Raw genomic sequence first — 25,209 nt, 5'->3', positions numbered from 1 at the left:
CCTTATAAAGGATTGTGTGACTGAAGATTCTTAGGGATAGATACAGAGGCGTAACTAGAACTTTGTGGGTCCCATAGCAAAAATGTATAATGCCCCCGCCCCCCCCCCCCCCCCCCCCCGAATAGATATTTTAAAAATAAAGAATGGACACATTCTAAAAAAAAAAAAAGTGTGTGGCCTCGCTTCAAAGGGAAATGCCTCTCACACATTGGGCCTTATTCTGGTTGGAGCGTCCGGGCCGTACGCGTACGTCCCGGGTTTTTTTACGATCTGCGCATGTGCAGATACGCTAATGCTCCGGCGCGAGCACTCCACAACGCTTACGGCCGGTGTCTCAACGTGCGAAAAAACCTGTACGCGAGCGTACGGGTAATGGGGCGGCATAGGGGCGTGTTGATGGGAGCGGCCGAAATAATGAGGGAAAATGGGCGTAAATATGGGCGTACACGGGGGTGTGCACCAGAAATGAGCGGTGCTACTACCGCACGATCGACTAAGGCACCGTTCGTTTCGGACACCAAACAGGCGGCCGCCAACCGACAGCTAAAACCACTCCTACAGATACCGCTTGCCAGCGTGCGCCTGAGTTGGCTAATTAACGCTGATTAGTACTCAAACACATACACCTGAATGTAATAAGCAATGCTGCAGTCTATTAACTCCAAACCATGATTTCACTGCCTGCAAGCCACACATGCAGCACGCAAACACATTGGAAGCTTATGTTTCTATACTTCTCCACATTTAAAGGTTTGTTTAATTTAAGGTAAGAATCTTTTTATACGCTAAGGTAGGTATTTGATAAACAGACACATTCACTACCTGCTTTCATAGACTTTACGCAGTAGCACACTCAATCTACACAAGTCGACATGTGTCAACGTGTTCACTCTAATACTAACATAGGTTTTGTTTTTAGGATACAATAACATAAACCACATCTAACACCTACAAACGATGTTTCTGCAATGTTTGAAGCACATGACCACTATTTTCAACACAATCTTTGTATAGTACCCCAAATTATGACCTGTACCACTATCTCATCTGCTATGATTTGGATTTCACTACACTCTGGATGTAAGATGCCACCAATCACATTATTGCACTCTCATCTCTCTAACAAAGGATTCCTACATCTGCTTATGACACTGTCAAATCATATATATTTTAAAAGTTATGCATGTTTGTTCACAAGCTAATTTATCATGTTTGGCCCATTCACACATCTTTTTTTAGGGAGGACACATATGAATTCCTACACAAATGTACCTTTTCACCCTTGTTTGTCTGCCTCACCCACTCCATGAGGAAAGCATTGTTCTGGACCTGCTTTTACCTACTACTGTAGGAGCTACCTCACCTGCACACAAACTGCTTTCTCACCTATTAAGTTGCTCTGCACATGTGCTGACACAAACTAATTAGCAGGGAAAAGTTGGATAGGAACATGGGAATGGCCATGGAGAGGGTTACACATGGGAAACTTCCACCACACTTCAACAAATGTTCAAAAATACCCTGGTCAGTAAGTACACATAAATCTAGTATTTGTTTCACACAAGAAATGACACATACCACCATTTAGATTTAATTTGTAAAATTAATTTATTTGCTGTTCAGCATCACAGCTTGACACTTTAATGTGAGAAATCAAAAAAAAAAAAAAAAAATATACACACAAATAATAAAACAGCCAGAACAAGAGGTTGCATATCTCCAAACATGTGTTACCCTGCAAATGCAATGGTGAAAGAAATGGGGACACCAGAATACGTACTGCAACAACCAGGGTGACTACCAAGCAAGATACACACCACCAAAAAAAAAAACCTGCATTTGTAGAGGTCAAAATACAAACTTTCATGCCCATGGCACGCAAATGGATCGATGGGCAACTCAGGAAGCGGATGTCCAGTGCAATTTAAACCTTTGGCCTCCAACCACAGAGGAAGTGACCCAGGTCTCATTTGGGCCCTTTTTTGCCCCTTTTAGATGGGGCCTTGGGGACAGGGGCCTTTGGGTCAGCTGGCTTTCGGCGTCTTCCCCTAGTCGCCACAGGAGGGTCAGCCGAGGTGGAAGGTTGGGGAGCAGCTTGGGGTGGGGCAGCAGATGGGGGATTGTCCCTTAGGGACCTGGCGGTGGACAGCTGCTCCGCAATAAGTTCATTCTGGCGGCTGAGGTGTTGGCCAATGCTTAGCATGCCAGCCGCCAGAGTTTCATTAATGCGGTTCAACGCCTCAACCTGCAGCTGGTTTGTGGCATTTCACTCCGCCAGAAAATCCGCCACCTGCTGCTGACGGATCGCAGCATCCACCCCTTGCTGCTCGATCCTGTCCAGCGTCACCAACAGGCTCTCACTCAATGTCTCCTGTGGCTGGGGCTGGGGGCGACGTCTTGCTGGAGGCTGGACCACCTGCTCCACCTGTGGCTCTGCAGAGGCCGATGCTGCCGGTACATCCTGACTTTCTGCTTCTGCTAGGATAAGAATTGAAAACAATGTCACCATCACATACGCAATAAAAAATATCTTTCTAAATACAATGCATTACTGTGACTTACCATCAAAAGCAGCAGCAAAGACCTCCACCGGGAGCTCACTGTCCATATTGGAGATCCCCCTGATCTCCCCCACATCGATCACGTCACAGGAGTCCAGCTCCAGGGGGGTAAACTCCAAATGGTCAGGCATAGGACCGCTCCCGGTGGACATGCTGTGGTTGTACCGGTCAGTCATCTTCCTCTTCAGGGCACTTTTGAAGTCAGTCCACCTACAAGTTTAAAAATACAAATATCACCATGAGATATGTGCACCACTGTGCTACGTGTAGGGTTACCACCTAGTCCCTTTAATTCTGGACACATGTTACTTACACAGGTTCTGTGGCAGTTTAAAATTAGGTGAAGTGGAGTCTTGAAGTCAGCCAGCCACAGAACCTGTGTAATTAATATGTGTCCGGAATTAAAGGGACTAGGTGGTACCCCTAGCTACGTGACATTTCCTAGTGTGGGTGATCTTTTGTGCCATGTGTGGCCAAATATTTCTTTGATGGACCAAACCATGTGCACTGCAGGTGAGGCAGGTGTAAAACCCCACCCAAATCTGATTATCTCTGCACAAGTAACACCTGCCTCACCTGCAGTGCACATGGTTTTGTCCATCTAAGAAATATTTGGCCAGAAAGAGTGAACTAGAATAAGGGCCTCAGTTCCTGCTGGAGACTGCTGAACAAATTGCCCTGACAAACACACTAACCTTTTCTTCACCGCGTCCCAAGTTCTGACCACTGGTGACACCTGGTTCACTTCCTCTGTGATCTTGTCCCAAAGGTTTCTCCTTGCACTGGCACCTGGCTTCCTGGTTGCCAATTCAATCCATTCGCGTGCCCTGGGCACGAGAATTCGCATTTCGGCCTCTACAAATGCAGGGTTTCTCCTTCTGGTGGTGGTATCCTGCTCAGTCATCACCCTAGATGTTGCAGCACGTTTTCTGGTGGCCCCAGCTCTCTCACCATGCACCTGCTGGGTCACACCTGTTTGGAGAGATGCAACCTCTTGTTCTGGCTGGCTGCTTGGCCCTTGTGGAGCTGGTGGAGGTTCACCAGGGCCTGTTACTGAGGGGCCCGCTTGATCTTGCAGGCGACTCCTCTCTTGGGCCCTCCTTCTCCGCTCCTCTTCCCTCTTCTGTAATGCTTGAAGCATGGATTCGGCTTGTGCTCTCTGCAGAGCGTCCTCTGCTGCTGAATCGTCAGAGTCAGACATGTTTGCAGCAATTGTGGCCTGCATCTGACTGAATATTTATATGTTAATCTCCCGCCACGAACAAGGGGGCGTATATTTTTCCCCGCAAGGTAGATGCAAATTTACGCCGATATTTCCCGCCGATAATTGCCGCTTAAATTACGCAGGTCTCAATGCACCTGATCAATCACCCGTATATGTATCTACACAGGTTGTGGAGCATTGTGGGCTACATCGTGAAATGTGTGCACCTGTCATTCCAATGATGAGTGTTGTCAGCTGGTATCTGTTGGAGTTCGTGTATGCTTTGTGAGTCACATTTCAAAACATCACGTTATAATGCTTTCCTTACATATGTAATGTGTATGAAATTGTCATACAGCAACATGTTGCATTGTGGCCCTTTAGGCAGCGTAGTTATAAGTAGAGTGTTGCGTGTATCATTTTCCGCCTACTGTATATACAGTACTCCTCCCCATGCATATCGCTGTATCGTGCCCCCTTTAAGCAGCGTAGTTATAAGTAGACGGTTGCGTGTATTAATTTCCGCTTACTATATATATACAGTACTTCTCTTCATGGCAATTGGTGTATTGAGCCCCCTTTAAGCAGCGTAGTTAGGAGTAGACGGGGTGCGTGTATTATTTTCCGCACACTGTAAATACAGTACTTCTCTCTTCATTGAATGCATGCTGTTGGTTGTGGTGTGTATATCGGAACGGTCCGCGTAAGTTTCTATTCGCATCCAGTTTGTTAATATAAGAGGGATTAATAAAGTTAATACCAAACAAACAATTTTTTCGACCAATCAGCAAGCACCAAAAGTGATATATGTACCTGCAATTAATAACTGCGCCATTGCCAATATGACTTCTACAAGAGCCAGGCCCTTTTCTACATGTGAGCTTTTGGCCCTGGTGGAAGTGATGGATCGTCACCTGGGGCCCAGGGGCCCATATGTATCTAATGCGGACAAGCGGCGGGCGTATAATGCTGCCCGCCGCCTGATATTTTCAACAACCGGCGTCCGCAGAAGCCTGGGCCAGGTTGAGCGGCGCTGGTCCGACCTGCGCCGGCGGCAGCCGGTTCTACTCAGCAGCCTTCGCCGCCATATTGCCCGATGTAAGTTTTGATTACTAGTATGTCAGCGTTTTTTAGCAATGTTTGGTGTACTTTTTATAAATATGTTCCTGAGTATGGGGGTGTATATGGGGTGTATAGGGGGTGTATAGGGGGTGTATATGGGTGTATATGGGGGTGTATATGGGTGTATATGGGGGTGTATATGGGTGTATAGGGGGTGTATATGGGGGTGTATATGGGTGTATAGGGGGTGTATATGGGTGTATATGGGGGTGTATATGGGTGTATAGGGGGTGTATATGGGGGTGTATATGGGTGTATAGGGGGTGTATATGGGGGTGTATATGGGTGTATAGGGGGTGTATATGGGTGTATATGGGGGTGTATGGGGGTGTATATGGGTGTATATGGGGGTGTATATGGGTGTATAGGGGGTGTATATGGGTGTATATGGGGGTGTATATGGGTGTATATGGGGGTGTATATGGGTGTATATGGGGGTGTATATGGGTGTATAGGGGGTGTATATGGGGGTGTATATGGGTGTATAGGGGGTGTATATGGGTGTATATGGGGGTGTATAGGGGGTGTATATGGGTGTATATGGGTGTATATGGGGGTGTATAGGGGGTGTATATGGGTGTATATGGGGTGTATAGGGGGTGTATATGGGGGTGTATAGGGGGGGTTTAAGTAGTTGATCAGTTTTTGGGTGTAGGATATCAAATAGTTTGCATGATAAATGTCTGAAATTTCACAGCAATGATAATTTTGAAGGTTATGAGCATGACTAATGTGAATTTTTCTTTCCCCCTTTTTTATGAAACCCAATCTTCGATTTCTATGCCATCAACATGAACATTTCAGCACGGGCAAGGGCACGCATTGAAGCCCGGGAGCAGGCAGCCCGGGACCAGGCAGCCCGGGACCAGGCAGCCGAGGAGGAGGAGGAGGAAGAGGAGGAGGAGGAAGAGGAGGAGGAAGAAGAGGAAGAGGAGGAGGAGGAGGAGGAGGAGGAGGAGAAGAAAGAGGAGGAGGAAGAGGAGGAGGAGGAAGAGGAGGAGGAGGAAGAAGAGGAGGAGGAAGAAGAGGAGACCCAGGGTGCAGTTTTCACCCACACAATTTCCCCATCCCCCACCCCCTCCACAACCCCCACCCCCTCCACAACCCCCCCCCCCCTCCACAACCCCCCCCCTCCACAACCCACACCCCCTCCACAACCCCCACCCCCCCCCCTCCCCACCCCATTTCCAACCCCCCTACACCTCTCCACCACCCACCCCCAAACCTCTCCACTCCCCAGTAACACCCAGTACCTCGGGCCAAAGACCAGGACCATCCTCCTTGCTCCTGCCTTCCCCAACCACTCCACAGCCAACCAGCGGCGCCCAGGATGGCTCAAGTAGCCGTAAGTAAATAATGTGTCTAATGTTGACATACACATTTCTACACATAAACAATCACAACAACCACATATGTGTATCCAACATCAACATTAGTTGCAACATATCACTGCAGGGCGACCATGAGGTGTGTCCTGTCCTTCTCCAGGAACAAGGGTCCCCTTGGTGGTTTTTTTGAGTGTGGCCATGCCTCACCCCTTGAATAATTGACATAACAGTACATCCAATGAGATATCCGACATTAGTGGTGTGGTAGTTATGTGGCTCCAGGTGTTGGGTAACTCCAGTTCCCAGCATGATGTGCAACACAGGGCCAGATTATAATGGAGGCGCAAGGGGTCAGTGCCCCTGGGACCCCCTCTAGCTATGGGCCCCCTGTGGTTGTCATTTTTTTTTTTTAAAAAGACAATGTTTAAGTTATGTTTTTTTTTTTTTGCTAAATGTTTTGTGCATGGGTGGGGTAGTGCTGCAGCTTCACCTATCTGCCAATGTGACAATGATTTATGGTGCTGAGCATCGGGAGGCAAGGCACACTGATTGCACAAGTGTGCAGTGCTTTTCTGGGAGTTGACTAAGTCCCATGACACTTTGCACCAGAGGACAGAGGCTGAGAAGTTTGTGCTGAGCTCTGATTGGTGGAGCTCATTACATACTTCTCAGGTCCATGGAGAACAGCAGCAGCAGCTTAGTCATAGGAGGGTTTTTAATCAGAGGCAGCACTAGGACTGTGAGGTCTCCTCCAGAGTAAGGGGCAGAGGGACAAACACAGGCTTTTCATGTGGTGTGTGTATATATATATATATGGTGTCTATTATTATTCCGAGTGCCGCCAACCCCCTGTCTATATATATATATATATATATATATATATATATATATATATATATATATATATATATATCCCCTGCAGGTAACCATTGACCAAGTTTATTCTGCCTTTACTCTATGTTTTGACAGTATAATATTCGGCCATGCAGTGTGCGGCCAGTAATGACAAGTGCAAGGGGGCCCCCCGCTCTAAAGTACCCCGGGCCCCCCAAAGGCTTAATCTGCCACTGGTGCAACTTAAATGTCGAGATTGTTTTGGTAATAGTGTGTGAGGCCATGCGGATGCATGCTTTACAAACATAGCTGTAGGCCTATAATTTGTACAGCAATGTCCTAAATTTAAAATAGTAAGGAGTGCTTAAGCCACAACAATGTCATAACCCTTAAATAGCACAGGCTAATTGTGAGGTTAGAGGACAGTCCCCCAAAAACAAAGTACCAATTGGGATACAGCATACATTCATTGATGAAGGAGTAATTGAATTAATGTTATTTACTATGTACAGTATGTGTGTGTTAACATATTTTTTTTTAGTACTGTGTTTACAGCAGACCCATCTTCAATGTAGTTTAAAAATGTATGTGCCCTTCACACATAACTCACAACTTTTTATTATGTACAAATACAACAAACATTTGTTTATGTTATATATTAATTTTTTTTTTTATCCCTTCACTACAGACACTGAACAGCAGCAGGAGGAGGTGGCAGCCCTTATTCGGGAGATCTTCCTGACCCTTTTTTATTTTCAACTTCTTTTTGGCCTACTGGAGGCCCGCATTTAATTTTTTTTTATCCCCCCCCCCCTTATTATGTTTGTAATAAATAAAAGTTGATATTGTATTATAAATTGCCTGTGTTTTTAATAATAAATATGTTAGAGGGCTTGTAAGGGTAGGTACATACAGATGTGTAATGTAAGTTATATTAGTAATTTGAGGTGAGGGGTAATGATTGATGTGTAAATGTGTGTGTTTTGGAGTAAAATAACACATAGTGAAAATGCATGAATGTTTAATGTTTTTCGATTAAAACATCACACATAACATCAGGGTAGGTATACATGTTACACATTTTGGACAAACTAATTATGGACATAATTTAGTACATATACAGAAACACCAACATAACTTGATTTAAAAGTAACAGCAATATGGGGACACATAGATAGTGATTAAAATGCCACATTAGAACATAACAAATATACATGTAATGTGGTTTAAAATGTAGTTTTATTAGGTCTTTATTAAGGTAGACAATTGAGTTAATAGAAAACAACAATTGAATAACAAATAGATTAATTAATCAATTGTCAGATTAGTAGTTGAGAGGCAAGATTTGCAGGTCCATATATGTGAAGGGTATGCCAGCGTGCACGGACGTACGCTCACTCTCACGAGCGGTGACATAAGCTGAGTTTTCCATTGAAAACAATAGGGACCCGTCCGTGCAAGCTGGCGTACGCTCAGATCGCCGCAAGAAGGCGGTGGGGAGACGGAGGAAAGACGGCCGTAGACGGCGCCGTACGCTCAGTCGTACGCTAGTCGACGGATTGTAAGGGCTGGGCCGGCCGCGTACGTTGCCGTACGCTCATTTGTACACCACTCCCCTTCTACGTTATTTCTGCCCGTACGCAAGCGGCCGATTTGTGGGCGGACTTAACCCTAACGGCCGCGTACGGCTAGCGTGCGGTAATTGTGAACGTACGCACGTTTGGCCGCTCCGATCAGAATAAGGCCCATTATGTGACACACCGCAAAGCCCATTACACATTATGCGACACACCGCAATGCCCATTACACATATGCGACACACCGCAATGTCCATTACACATTGGGCCTTATTCGAGTTCACTCTTTCAGACAAAATCCTTCTTAGATGGACAAAACCATGTGCACTGCAGGGGGGCAGATGTAACATGTACAGATAGATTGGTGATTTTTTGGTGATTCTTTGCAGGGTAAATACTGGCTGCTTTATTTTAACACTGCAATATAGATCTCACTTTGAAGTAAAACCCCACCCAAATCTAATTAGATCTGCACAAGTTACATCTGCCCCCCTGCAGTGCACATGGTTTTGTCCATCTAAGAAGGATTTTGTCTGAAAGAGTGAACTCGAATAAGGCCCATTATGCGACACACCGCAATGCCCATTACACATTATGCGACACACTGCAATGCCCATTACACATTATGCGACACACCGCAAAGCCCATTACACATTATGCGACACACCGCAAAGCCCATTACACATTATGCGACACACCGCAAAGCCCATTACACATTATGCGACACACCGCAAAGCCCATTACACATTATGCGACACACCGCAGAGCCCATTACACATTATGCGACACACCGCAAAGCCCATTACACATTATGCGACACACCGCAAAGCCCATTACACATTATGCGACACACCGCAAAGCCCATTACACATTATGCGACACACCGCAAAGCCCATTACACATTATGCGACACACCGCAAAGCCCATTACACATTATGCGACACACTGCAAAGCCCATTACACATTATGCGAAACACCGCAAAGCCCATTACACATTATGTGACACACCGCAAAGCCCATTACACATTATGCGACACACCGCAAAGCCCATTACACATTATGTGACACACCGCAATTCCATTACACATTGTGACACACCGCAATTCCATTACACATTATGTGACACACCGCAATTCCATTACACATTATGTGACACACCGCAATGCCATTACACATTGTGACACACCGCAAAGCCCATTACACATTATGCGACACACCGCAAAGCCCATTACACATTATGCGACACACCGCAAAGCCCATTACACATTATGCGACACACCGCAAAGCCCATTACACATTATGCGACAAACCGCATAGCCCATTACACATTATGCGACACACCGCAAAGCCCATTACACATTATGCAACACCGCAAAGCCCATTACACATTATGCGACACACCGCAATGCCCATTACACATTATGCGACACACCGCAATGCCATTACACATTATGCGACACACCGCAAAGCCCATTACACATTATGTGACACACTGCAATGCCATTACACATTATGTGACACAACAAAATTCCATTACACATTATGCGACACACCGCAAAGCCCATTACACATTATGCGACACACCGCAAAGCCCATTACACATTATGCGACACACCGCAAAGCCCATTACACATTATGTGACACACTGCAATGCCATTACACATTATGTGACACACCGCAATGCCCATTACACATTATGTGACACACCGCAATGCCATTACACATTATTTGGCACACCCTATGGCCCCCTTCTGCCTTACAAAGCAATTACAAACTTACCCTCCTTCTTCCTTCTTGTCCCAAGCTGCTCCTCAGGCACCGTGGCTCCTCTCTGCTTCACAGGTGCGGGATTACGATAGGCCTCTGGACTATCACCTTACTGCTGGGCAGTACATGTTGGAGCATGGGGGGGTCCATTTAATCATGAGACAATAGGAGTAGGGGGGGTGTGGGTGGCAGGCAGGCGTGTTGCTGTAGGGGAGGTGGACAAAATGGTGCATCAGGAGGTGGAGAAAATGGGACTGGTGTGTCAGGCATGGCAGTGGATCCATATACAAAGCTCCTGAGATGCAGGAGATTGCTGATACTGTCGCTCCTAGGACTCTGAGTCAAGCAGATCGGTCGGGGACTGGGCTGGAAGCCAAACAAAGGGGGGGGCAGGGGTATCGGTGGTGGCCGACAGATGGGTGCCGGGGGTATCGGCGGCAGGCGGAGGTATCGGGGGCTGCCGGCAGGGGTGGTCAGGGGTATCGGCAGCTGCCGGCAGGGGGGAGCAGGGGTATCGGTGGCAACTGGAGGGGAGGCCAGAGGTATTGGCGGCTGCCGGCGGGTGTATTGGCGGCAGCCGGCGGGGGGCTGTGCCTCCATGGACACAGCCAACCACCACCGCTTCTGTGCACGTCGACTTGACACTCACTGGCAGGAGTCTTCCTCACCGCCGATAACACTCCTCCCTTCTAGCAGACAGCGTGGGTGTGTCCGTTTCTCCCCCGGCTCTTTACTCTCCTGCATGCGCCGTGCAGCTCAGCCTTCTTAAAAGCTGCTGCGGCACTCTTAAAAAAATAATAAAGATTTTAAGCATGGTGCAGGGGAGTGCCTGCTGTCCATCGGGCCCCCCCAGCCACCGGGCCCCATAGCAGCTGCATCCCCTGCACCCCTGGTAGTTCCGCCACTGGATAGATATGAGAAGGTATCAGAAGGGTCAGGGATTAAAGAGGGTGTTACAAGTGATATTTATTAAAAAATAAGAGGAAATTGAAGGGTGCTACAGAACAGCTCTCCCTGCCTTATGGTGCCCTGTGTAGTGGCACATGTCGCACCAACCTAGTTACATCCTTAAATGGCAGTAATGGCGCTGCACTCAGAATTCTCAAAATAAATAGATGCACATCAGAGAAACTGCATACAATTTTAAATCTTAATGGATAGTCATCAAGAAAAAAAAGGGATAAAAAGGGATAATAAAACAATTGCTCACCTTATCCCTGACTCCCACACATATAAAGGTTTGTTTGGCCAGTAACCACGGCATGGGCTCCAATGCATGACAATGACCTTTCTGCATGCAGATGTGTCACATATCGTATAGTACGCTCTAATGATCTGTCACCAAGGTGACCATTACAATTAAAGCAATGCTGTAGGAAAATTTACAAAACCATCTTAATTTGTAAAACAATTACATTACAATGATCACTGAAAGTTAAAATAATTAAAATAAAATAAATACAGGCCTATGTTACAAAAATCCAAATACTTTAATTTGGATTTGTTTGTTTAGCGTATTTATGTAGTTGTTTGTTTGTTTGTTTGTTTAGAGTATTTATGTATTAAAACTACTGTAATAGAACTTTTGAATATTTGTGTGTGTTTTTTTATTCAAATGTTGATTTGTTTTGCCGCTAATTGTCATGTTTTTTCAATTGCTCACCTTGGCCGATTACAAAGTGAAAAGTAATGTCTTCCAGATAGAAGACACAAATTAGTCTTGCATAGATTGTGTTTAATCAATGCAGTCTTTGTCTTATCTGATCCAAGTGAAGCAGTTGGATGGATCATTTCAGACATAATTGTGTCAAAGAACGATGCACAGAAAGAGAAATGACGGGATAGAATTGTTTTTCTGTGTTTGTTTTTGTTTGTGAAGATCCTATGTCTTTGAAATCAAAAGATACAGCATGCATATTGTACAAAATAAATTAGAATAGACATAAGTATTGTAGCTCAATCAAGGTTTGTTCAAAGATAGGCTTTTTTTTCTAAACAATGTTATTCCTTTTTCCAAAAAACAAGGGAGAAAAAAGAATTGTTATCAATTTTTAAGAAATAATTTTACTAGACTGATAAGATTAACTCTGATGGATTCAGTAGAAAAATATTTGAAACAAATGTTTGTGGAACAGGTCAGCGCAATAAGTTAAGCAGGGTGCAGCTTACTCAAACATAATAAGATTGTACACCACCTTCTAAAATCTCAACGGTACAAACAAATAATGTTTAAGTTGGGCGCAACCCTCTTAAGTAGATGTTCAATCAATACTCGATAGAATCTAATTTGATTTATTTGTGACAAGCAGATAAACAAAAAACACACAATGATAGAAGATGATACTATACCTCCAACAAGATGAACGGACTGCTTGTTTTTCAAAAGTTTTGCACAGGATAACATGAAGACTTTATCTCACCATATGTTGGAGTTACGGTGGGCTAAACTTCAAAAGAAGGTCTGCAGCAGCACCGCAGATGGCTTGATCAGGTATTAGTACTCAGGTATAAAGTGCTGGTGTGTCCATAAAGTGTCCAGTGATTTTTTGTGCAAGTGCAAGGTGTAAAGTGCACAAGTGAAAGGAATATATGTCCAAAAGGTAGCTGCAACGCATTTCAGAAATACCAAAGTCTCCTTTTTCAAGCTGATTGTGGACACATATAGCGGAATCTCCTTTTAAACCTACTTCCTGGGACCTGAATTCAGCCAATGAGAATGCCGTGATTTCGCAGACCGGAATTGCCATGCGTTCCACACAGCACTTCCGGTTGCGTTCCACCAGCCGATTTGTCACTTCCGCTTCCGTTTCTTGTGATCCGTGCGGTGATGACTCTCATAAGCTCACTCTCAATTTATTGTTTATTTTCTTGTACTCATAAGAGGCTTCTATTTCCACTTGGATCCTCTGAATTTCAAATATTTCCTTTTTCTTTTTTTTTCTGTGCACTCAATCTCTGTCCGCCATCTTTGTTATGGGCAGAAATGAGGGCAAATGCAGGAATACCTTTTCTATTTCTTCCGTTCAAGGATACCAGTGGGGAAAAGGCTTCTCCTCATTATACCTTCTATACAGTACTTCATATTCCTGCATTGTCCATCCCTCATTACTGCAAGAGCCTCTCCCCACTTGGTTCTTTATTAGATTCAAACATCATCAGGAAGTCCATATAAAAATGAAAATAATAGAGATAACACAAGCAATAATTAAAAACAAGATAGTTGAACATGATACAGTAGGTAATAAAAATAATTGTGTGGGCTACAGCACTGCCTTTTGTGTTGTGTGAATTCTTGTTTTGGTGTTTTAGTGTGTGTATAACAATTTGAGTGGAACAGTTGGTATAAAGTTGAATGTTTTATTGCTTATAAAACTGGTTTTACTTGGTGTTTCATGGTAAACCTATTTGGGGTCCCTCAGGTGGGGATATTTTCAGTGCTGTGTCACTACAGTGAGTTTCCCGACAGGGGTTCAGGTGATCCTCTAAGGATTCCTTTATCTCCGTAGGTCCCTTGTGTGGGATCTACGGTCTCTCTGTGTGATGTGCAGTGAAAAGATGTTCAGAAGTATCTGTTCAATTGTCTGGAAAACGGGTCAGAAAGGAGCCTTGGTGGGCTTCAGGCAGTTTGGAGAACTCCTCTACAATCCCATAGGCTTGGTTGGTAGCCTATGTCCTTTCTGATCTCCGTTTATATGGTGATTGTCACAATTTGTCTGTGTTTTCACACTCACATCACTGAGTGTTTTATGTGGGGTATTCACAGTGGGAAAGGGCCTGTGGTGCATTATTCCCACTGAGAAGATTGGATGTATGGCTCCCAGTTCCCGTAATTATAGGTCGCCCTGGTGGTTTAGTAAGGTGTTTATGAATCTTGGGTAACACATAAATAGTGAAGTGGTCGTGTTAGGAATATTTATAAATTCAAATTCTTCTTTTGGTAAAATACCATTTTCCATAGCATTTACACTTAGGACTTTTAGTTTGTTTACAATGGAGACTGTTTGATCACTTCTTAGCTTTTTATATGTTGTTAGGTCTCCCATTTGCCTCTCAATTCTGGTTATGTAGTCAGTTTTGTTCATGACTACACCCCCCCCCCCCTTATCTGCTGGTTTAATTATGATTTGATCATTCTTTTGCAGATTTTTGATCCCCAGACATTTCTGTCTCCGAAGGTTTTTCTTTTTTGAAGTTTTGACCTTTCTGAGTTCTTTTGAGACTATTGAGTTGAAACAATCTATACTCCCCCTTTTACATGGTTTGGATAAAATTTAGATTTACATCGTAGGGAAGTATTATTTGTAGTCTCATTTTCCTCTGTTTGCATGGGTTCAGGTGTCCCTTCACCCTCTTTAGAGAGGAAAAACTTTTTTATGCTGCCTTTTGTTACACTTCTGTCCCGGACCGGCCGGGACAGACAGGGTAGACGAGTGCCGGGGGAGACGTTAGCGGCGTCGCACAGCAACGTCCCTGGCTTCCGTCCCCACGGCATCGTCAGCAGGCATCGGGGCGTTGCCGGGCAACGTCCCCGAGCGTCTCCGTCGGCGGGCCGGCGCGCTGAGGTCATACGCCCGGCAGTGCGGCGCACGTCAGCGTCAGCGGGGATTTTGAATAAAGAGCCGGCGTCTGCCCAGGACAGACGCCGGTTATAGCTTTTGCGCCTCAGGGTCTCAAGTGTTCCTGGTTCCCGCTTACCCACTGCTCCTGGTTCCTGTGTCCAGTCGTCCTGTGTCCTGTCGTTCATTCCCAGCCGTGTCCTCCGTTCCGCCTCCTGTCCTCCTGGTGTCCGTGCGTTGTCCTAGCTGTCCGTACCCTGGTTTCCGCTGCCGTTGTCTCCTCGGAGCACAGATAAGTGGGGTTTATCCCCAGACTGCCCCTTACTTGTATCTTGATTCTGATGAAACACCTCTGTGTATTGTTACACCTGTTTGGTATAAGTTTATGTTACATCTCTACGTATTGTTACGTTTACCCAGTTTGCTATAGAGCTAGGGTGACCTCGCCTTCTTGGGTTAGTTAGTCATCCCCTTGTTCATCTTTGACATTGGTGGCAGCGTTGTCAACTCTCAAGACCTGGTGGCATCGGGGGCGGAGCCTGACTAACGGGCTCTGTCGAACGCGGCTATTATAGGCGAAGCCTAGCACTAGCACGCAGCCATCAATCCCATTTGATGACAACGGAGTTAGGGTTGGCGAGGACTCCCAGATATCATAACATTATAACTGGCCAGACCATACTCTGAGACTGTTGTTGTCCCTACAGCTCAGATGTTCGGTAGTCGTGGGGAAACCCAATCATGGATCCGTCACAGCAGGCTGCTGCCCACTCTCTTGCAGGACAGATGCACACACTGACGCAGAAATTGCAAGAGCTCACCCTACGGGTGAACTCACACGAGCAACGGTCTCAGTCTAGCTCCTCCTCCGGTGGGAGTCTGGAGCCCAGGTTAAATCTCCCTGACCGTTTTTCAGGTGACCGGTCTTTGTTTTTTAATTTTAAACAGTCATGTAGGCTTTATTTCAAATTGCGCCCAGGATCTTCTGGTTCTGAGGCTCAACGGGTTGGAATGGTTATTTCACTCCTGCAGGGAGATCCTCAGTCTTGGGCCTTCGGCCTTCCAGATGGTGCTGAGGCTCTCTCTTCTGTGGATGCATTTTTCTCAGCAATGGGGTTATTATATGATGACCCGGACCGGGCGGTCGGCCGAGTCAAATCTTAGGGCCCTGCGTCAGGGGCAGGACACAGCTGAGGCATACTGTACTAAGTTCAGACGTTGGGCTATTGATTCTGGCTGGAACGACCCAGCGCTTCGTAGTCAGTTTCGGATTGGGTTATCCGAATCTCTTAAGGATGCACTAGTACAGTACCCCACTCCCAAAGACATTGATGGGATCATGCAGTTAGCCATTAAGGTGGATAGGAGATTTCGGGAGCGGCAGAGAGAAAGACGGTCTGGAGTGTTGCCTTCCTCATCTGTAGACGAGTCTACCGAGGTACCCGGAGACGAGCCTATGCAGTTGGGGGCCACTCGACTATCTTCATCCGAAAAAAAAGCCGACGTCTCAAGGGCCTCTGTTTGTATTGTGGGGGTCCCGGCCATCTTGCTGTTGCTTGTCCGCTGAAGGCGGGAAAAGACAGGGCCTAAGTGATACTTGGGGGGTTCACTTGGGCCTGTCGAGCTTTTCTCCCTCAGATTCTGTATTAATTCAGGTATCAGTCTCTGTTACCGACCGTTCTTGGAACGGATCTGCCTTTGTGGATTGTGGGGCGGCCGGTAACTTTATTGATGAAGGCCTGGTGCAACAATTGGGCCTTATGCCCATACCCCTGGAAAATCCCGTTTCTGTGTGTGGGTTGGATGGTTGTCCACTGTCTAAAGGCGGTATATCTTTTAGGACTCCCTCCCTTCGGCTGTCGGTGGGGGCCCTTCACTCCGAAGATATCACCTTTCTTATTTTTCACTGTCCTCTCACTCCTATAGTCCTGGGGCTGCCCTGGTTGAAAAAACACAACCCTGAATTTAATTGGGAGACTGGTGAGATCACTCGGTGGGGAGGATCCTGTTCGGATGTTTGTCTCACTCTCCCTCTCCGTGTTATGCACCCCGATTTTCAAGCTCTCCCTCCTCAGTACCGTGATTTTTCAGATGTTTTTTCTAAGAAAGAAGCCAACACCTTGCCTCCTCATCGCCCCTTTGATTGTGCCATTGATTTAGTGCCTAATGCCAGACTTCCTAAGGGTCGTTTATATGCGTTATCCGCACCTGAGTCCCAAGCCGTGGACCTCTACATTAAAGAAAGCCTTGAAAAGGGGTTCATTCGGCCCTCTAAATCACCGGTGGGGGCGGGGTTTTTCTTTGTTGAGAAGAAAGATGGGTCTTTACGGCCCTGTATTGATTACAGAGCCCTTAACAAAATTACGGTAAAAAATTCCTACCCATTACCCCTCATCTCCGTATTATTTGACCAGATTCGGGAGGCAGTGATTTTTTCCAAAATAGACCTCAGGGGGGCCTACAACTTAATCAGAATTAAAAGTGGTGATGAATGGAAGACCGCGTTTAATACCCACTCGGGGCATTTTGAGTATCTTGTGATGCCTTTTGGTCTAGCTAACGCCCCGGCAGTCTTCCAAGACTTTATCAACGAAGTCCTTAGACCGTTTTTAGGGGGTTTTGCCGTAGTTTACTTGGACGACATTCTCATTTTTTCCAAATCCCTTCCTGAGCATCGGCAGCACGTCCGCCTGGTGTTGCAGAAGCTACGGGAGAATCATCTATATGCCAAGTTGGAAAAATGTGAATTCGAAGTGTCACAAGTGACTTTTTTAGGGTATATTATTTCCCCTCAAGGTTTCTCCATGGATCCATCGAAGGTTCAGGCCATTCAATCCTGGGCTCGCCCAACCACGCTCAAGGCCATTCAGCGATTTCTTGGTTTTTCTAACTACTATCGCAAATTTATCCGCTCCTTTTCGGACATCGTGGCACCCATAGTGGACTTGACTCGGAAAGGGGCTGACCCAGGACAATGGTCTCAACGGGCGATGGATTCTTTCATAAAATTAAAGAAAGCGTTTTGCTCAGCTCCTATTCTGCACCACCCAGATCCCAGGCTTCCCTTTTTAATCGAAGTCGACGCCTCTGATGTGGGGGCTGGAGCAGTCCTGTCTCAGAAGGGTCCTCTGGATCTTAAGATTCATCCATGCGCTTACTTCTCCCGCAAATTCTCTCCAGCCGAGAGAAATTATGATGTAGGCAATCGTGAGTTATTGGCCATCAAATGGGCGTTTGAGGAGTGGCGTCACTGGCTTGAGGGAGCTCAGCATACCATCACCGTGATCACCGATCACAAGAATCTCTCTTATATTGAGTCCGCCAAACGCCTTAACCCACGACAGGCTCGGTGGGCACTGTTCTTCACCAGATTCCGGTTTATTATCACCTTTAGGCCGGGATCTAAGAACGTGAAGGCGGATGCCCTCTCCCATAGTTTTCAGACTTTCCAGGGGTCTGAGGTGAAAGCATCTCCCATTGTCCCTTGCTCAGTAATCATGGCGGGCTTGACCCAAGATTTAGCCACCTTAGTCATTGCTGCCCAAGCGTCGGCTCCTCAACAGACCCCACAAGACCGTTTATTTATTCCCCAGAAATTACGGCAGGCGGTTCTCAAGGACTTTCACTCGGCAAAAAGCTCCGGGCACCCAGGTATTGCCAAAACTTTTGAACAGTTAGCCAGGACTGTTTGGTGGCCCTCTATGAGGCAAGATGTCGACAAATTTGTGGCCTCATGTCTGGTCTGTGCGCGACACAAATCGTCTCGACAGTCTCCTATTGGGCCGCTGTTCCCCTTGTCCATTCCCAAGAAACCTTGGTCCCATATTTCTATGGACTTTATAGTTGACCTGCCTCCGTCTAGCAAGTTCACCACCATCTGGGTTACTGTGGATAGATTTTCCAAAATGGCTCACTTTACTCCATTATATGGGCTTCCTACTGCAAAGATCCTAGCAAATTTATTCATCACCAACATCTTTAGGCTTCACGGACTCCCGGTCGATATTGTCTCAGATAGAGGTTCCCAGTTCGTGGCCAGGTTTTGGAGACAGTTTTGTGCAGCCTTAGGGATTCAGGTCAGTCTCTCCTCTGGCTATCACCCGCAGTCGAATGGACAGACCGAGAGGGTCAACCAGGCTTTGGAACAATACCTCCGCTGTTTCGTTTCAAAGTGCCAGGACAATTGGGCTGAGCTTATTCCACTAGCAGAGTTTGCATACAACAACTCTTATCATTCAGCCATCAAGAGCTCTCCTTTTTTCTGCAACTCAGGTTTGCACCCCAAATGTAGTTCATTCATGCCCCCGGTTGATCCGTCAAGATCCTCGTCCACTGTCTCGTTTTTTAGGAAAGCCTGGAAGAATGTACACATAGCCCTTAGACAGTCCTCAGCCCGGTCTAAGATGTTCTTTGATAGGCACAGGAGACCGTGTCTCTTTAAAGTGGGTCAGAGAGTATGGTTATCCACACGTCATATTAGACTTCGACAGCAATGTCCCAAGTTGGGTCCCAGGTTTATCGGTCCATTTCCGATTATCGGACAAATTAACCCTGTGGCATTCAGACTTCAGCTTCCCAGGTCTCTGCGCATCAATAATGTCTTTCATTGTTCCCTGCTCAAACCTGTCATCGGAACCCTTCCATCCAGCTCTACACGTACTCAAAGACCTGTCTTGGTTCGAGGGCATAAGGAGTATGTGGTGGAACATATCTTGGATTCCAAGGTAGTCAGGGGTCAGCTCAAGTTTCTTGTCCACTGGAAGGGGTTTGGAGATGAGGAAAGATCTTGGGTCCCAGAAAAATTCTTGCATGCGCCCCGACTAAGAGCGGAGTTCTTCAGAAAATTTCCCTGGAAACCGGGTTCTAAGGGTTCGGTGACCCCTCCTCAAGGGGGGGGTACTGTTACACTTCTGTCCCGGACCGGCCGGGACAGACAGGGTAGACGAGTGCCGGGGGAGACGTTAGCGGCGTCGCACAGCAACGTCCCTGGCTTCCGTCCCCACGGCATCGTCAGCAGGCATCGGGGCGTTGCCGGGCAACGTCCCCGAGCGTCTCCGTCGGCGGGCCGGCGCGCTGAGGTCATACGCCCGGCAGTGCGGCGCACATCAGCGTCAGCGGGGATTTTGAATAAAGAGCCGGCGTCTGCCCAGGACAGACGCCGGTTATAGCTTTTGCACCTCAGGGTCTCAAGTGTTCCTGGTTCCCGCTTACCCACTGCTCCTGGTTCCTGTGTCCAGTCGTCCTGTGTCCTGTCGTTCATTCCCAGCCGTGTCCTCCGTTCCGCCTCCTGTCCTCCTGGTGTCCGTGCGTTGTCCTAGCTGTCCGTACCCTGGTTCCCGCTGCCGTTGTCTCCTCGGAGCACAGATAAGTGGGGTTTATCCCCAGACTGCCCCTTACTTGTATCTTGATTCTGATGAAACACCTCTGTGTATTGTTACACCTGTTTGGTATAAGTTTATGTTACATCTCTACGTATTGTTACGTTTACCCAGTTTGCTATAGAGCTAGGGTGACCTCGCCTTCTTGGGTTAGTTAGTCATCCCCTTGTTCATCTTTGACATTGGTGGCAGCGTTGTCAACTCTCAAGACCTGGTGGCATCGGGGGCGGAGCCTGACTAACGGGCTCTGTCGAACGCGGCTATTATAGGCGAAGCCTAGCACTAGCACGCAGCCATCAATCCCATTTGATGACAACGGAGTTAGGGTTGGCGAGGACTCCCAGATATCATAACACCTTTCCTCACAAATTTTTGGAGGTCTACAAAAAGTTCAAAAGGATTGGCTTTGGCTTTAGGAACAAACTTAAGACCTTTCTCTAAGATTTTTTCTTCCTCTTGCGACAATTGCGTGTCCATAAGTTGAAAAGTTTTCCTTTAACACTATTGGGTTTTGTATTGTTTGAACCATTAGGCCTCTGTTCAGAACAATTTTTGGAGCGATTTTAGGGCGGGGGATGCCTCTTCTTTTTCCCCTGTGTTTTTTTTTTACTTTTTACTCCCTTCTGGGTGGCATTCGGTCCCTCCCCAAAAAAAGACTTTTGTGGTCTTAAGTCAAAATTCTCATTTCTCAAGGTTTCAAATCTATTTCTTACACTGACGGTTCCCCCATGTTGACAAATCTGTTCCATTTATTAGAAGTGGAATAGTTGGTTTGTGGTTGTCTTCTTGGAGTGACATGATTAAATTGTTGTCTATCTCTAGGGGCAGGTGAAGCAGGAGGATCATAATGATTTTTTGTTTTCCAGGTACTAAGTTGTGCACCTCTTTCTGTTTGATTAGTCATTCTCTGTTGCACCCACTTTTTATTATTATTAGTGTTTAGATTTTTATTTTTATTTTTTATTTTTATGGGGAATGGGGTGATGTGATACTCATATTTGGGATTTCACTGGTAACTGGTGGATTTTTCTTGGATAGTTCTGCATCTATATCTCTCTGATATTTTTTCTTTTTTCTTATTTGGAGCTCTCTAAAGTTTTTATCTAGTTTTGCAAAGATCTCTTTTATTTTTTAATGACCTCTTCTGAACCCGTATGTGGTTCCAGGAGCACCTTTAATCTATCTATTTCTTTATTGGTGTTTATGAGGCAGAGCCGGCCCTAGCCTAAATGATGCCCTAGGCAAGATTTTGGCTGGTGCCCCCTAGCACCGCCACTAGTTCCGCCTCTGTCCCTGCTCCTCTTTCCCAGCACCATCAACCCTCATCATAGCAATCATCATTTTGGTGCTCCTACCCGCAATATTTTAAATAGAAACAGTGCACACATTTGGTGTGCAGCCCAAACAGGGGTGTGTTCTTGCTGGGAAGGGGCATGGCCACACAATAGAACCCTCAATTCAAATTATGCCACACAGTAGTGCAACTTTATTTACATTATATCATGCGATGGTGTCCCTTATTCACTTTACATCACACAGTAGTACCACTTTACCTTATGTACATTACTCCTCACATTATTCACATTATACCCTTAGAAAAAACCTCCATGGCCACACTGCAACCCAGCACAAAGCAGTGTGTGCTGGGCAGAGGAGAAGAGCTGCAGCTGCTGCTGTCACTTAAGGGGAGGGGGCCCGAGACCCCCACTTGGCCCTTCCATCAGTCTTTGGCTTGGGTAATTTGTACCCCCTACCCCTTTCTCTTGGCACCCCTGATAATACCACACAGTAATGCCCCTTACACATGACACACATTATTAATGTCCTTATAAACATAATGCCCATTACACATTATGCCAAACTTTATTAGTGCCCTTCATACACTTAATGACACACAAAATGCCCCTTACACATATGTTGCACATTATTAATGCCCTTATACACATGACACACATAATGCCTGTTACACAAATGTCGCACATTATTAATGCATTTATACATGACACCCATAATGCCCCTTACAAATATACCAAACACTATTGTACAACCAACCCACCCGCAGACAGCACTCGCACAGCCGCTAACACTGTGACCTATGCCTCTGCGTGGATACAGATGTTTCCTCATACACCTTGACTCAATAGGCCATGCAGCTCCTGGACAGTTCTGCTAATGTTGGGTGCCTTTTTTGCTGAAAATTTGTCTTATTTGCATTTTTATGTGACCAGGACACACAAGGAGCTTCCAATGATTAAAATGATATGCGGCATGCCTATATTCTGTGTGCGACTCTGGCTGTACCTGCATACGGAATGCTATGTTACAGTGATTTCCATGAATATACTATTTCATATGCAGATACAGCCTCACTCACACACAGAATATAGTCATGCTGCATATCATTTTAATCAGCAAAAAATCAGCCCTTGGGAAACGGAGATATCTGACTTCAAAGCAGTGGTCCCCATCCAAGCCTGTTAATTGCTCTTCCCAGTCAGATATTTAAGGTTCTGTCTGGCGTAGTTTTTCTGAGGGTATATTACAAAAGCTGGGACTCTCCCCCTTTGAATGACACTAGTAGCTTGTCTCCATAGGCGAATCTAAGGGGTGGTCCGGGGGTGCACCGGACCACCCATTAGACCACCAGCCGCTTAAAATTTTAAGAAATGACAGCTGGGCAGAGAGCGCTTTGCCCTGCCCGGCTATTTAGTCTAAGCAGCGGTTCACAAACTGTGCGCCACAGGAATAGATACACATTATTAGGAACCTGTATTGTAACACAAAATTCTGATACACTAATAATTACATAGGAGTTCGCAACATAAGCACAGATATCTCTGTTCAAAACTATAAGAGAAAGTGCCAAAACTTGAACGAATAGGGAACATACAGGGATAATAGGAACCCTGCAACAATTTAGGTTGGGGAGCAGTGGTCATTGATATTTTAAAATCTATATTTCTTTCTTTATTTCATTCATATTTTAATATTTCACCTTTTAATGAATAAATAATAAAAGTTAAATCTTAATTAATTGATATTGTGACTTTCAGTGCACCTACATAATACTTACTTTTCTAGTTATGTATGTCTGTCTTTACTTAAGTAGTAGGTAGCACCTCCTTATAGTAAGAAAATAAAGGAAATTTCCTATAAAATATTCCTATTAGAGGAGATATGACTGTCCCATAAATAAAAGAGACTGGTGCGGGAATCATTTCTGTTTTTGTGTGCGCCACGGCTCCCTGGGGTGCCGCAGCACTGTCACAGGGGAGCCACGACCGACGGTGCACTGTGACCAGAGTCCAAATCAGCCAGCGTGCACTCGCTCATATCCGCCTGTCAGGTGGGCAGGCGGATATGAGCGAGTGTGTAATCAGCTAGGGCAGGGGGGTTGTTATCAGGTCACAGGAGGGGGAGCTTGCATGCCCGATGACAGAGGGAGTCAAGCGGCACAACTCATCTGAGGTTGCCCAAAGCATGGCCCCCGCCAGTCAGTACCTCCACTAGCCTCCCTTCTCCCTCAGCCCCCGGAACACCCGACAGGGTTGGGTAAGGAAGGATGGCCTTGGCTACAGGGGGCGGAGCTTCACAGGACGCCAGGGGGCGGAGCTGCATGACTCGATAGGGGCAGAGCTTCACAGGATTCAGGGGCTGAGGTAGAGTTTAATCAATCTGGCAGCTGTGCCAGCTGCTGCTTTATGCAAACTGTGAGAGGAGAGGCTGCTGCATTTCCTGGCCTACCCAGCCAGACTTCACTGTTATTTTGATGGTAAGAGTGATTTGTATGTGTGTTTGTGTATATGTGGGTTAGGGTTAGGCTTCGGGGGGGGGGGGGGGTAGGCAGCAGGGTACGAGAGTTAAGCGGTAGCAGGGAGGGTCTAGGTGAGATGGGGATTATGCTGCAGGGGGGAGGTTTTAGGAAGCCAGTCAGTGTGATAGAGCACAGACCGCACAGTGAGTGATTGCGTTAGTGTGATAGAGCACAGGTTGAGGGGTAAGGGAGAGCATCAGTGTGAAAGAGCGCAGGCCACAGAGTGATGTAGCACGTAAGTGTGATAAAGCGCAGCCTGAATGGTGAGGGAGTGTGTCAGTATGATCGAGCGCAGGCCACAGAGTTAGGGAGCATGTCAGTGTGATAGAGCGCAGACCGCAGGGTGATGGAGCATTTCAGTATGATAGAGCACAGGCCGCAGGGTGATGGAGCGCGTCAGTGTGATAGAGCACAGGAAACAGAGTGAGGGAGTGCATCAGTGTGATAGAGCATAGGCCACAGAGTGAGGGAGCAGTGATAGAGCGCAGGCCACAGAGTGAGGAAGCACGTCAATGTGATATTGCACAGGCCACAGGGTGATGGTGCATGTCAGTATGATAGTGCGCAGTCAACAGAGTGCGGGAGCACATCAGTGTTATAGAGCGCAGGCCACAGAGTGAGGGAGCGCATCAGTGTGATAGAGCACAGGCCACAGAGTGAGGGAGCAGTGATAGACCGCAGGCCACAGAGTGAGGGAGCATGTCAGTGTGATAGAGTGCAGGCCACAGAGTGAGGGAGCAGTGATAGAGCGCAGGCCACAGAGTGAGGGAGCGCGTCAGTGTGATAGAGCGCAGGCCACAGAGTGAGGGAGCAGTGATAGAGCGCAGGCCACAGAGTGAGGGAGCGCGTCAGTGTGATAGAGCGCAGGCCACAGAGTGAGGGAGCAGTGATAGAGCGCAGGCCACAGAGTGAGGGAGCATGTCAGTGTGATAGAACGCAGGCCACAGAGTGAGGGAGCATGTCAGTGTGATAGAGCGCAGGCCACAGAGTGAGGGAGCATGTCAGTGTGATAGAGCGCAGGCCACAGAGTGAGGGAGCGCATCAGTGTGATAGAGCACAGGCCACAGA

This window comes from Crinia signifera, chromosome 5 (assembly GCF_055691185.1).
Source record: "Crinia signifera chromosome 5, ASM5569118v1, whole genome shotgun sequence".
Taxonomy (NCBI): Eukaryota; Metazoa; Chordata; class Amphibia; order Anura; family Myobatrachidae; genus Crinia; species Crinia signifera.
This window is presented reverse-complemented; position numbering follows the sequence as displayed.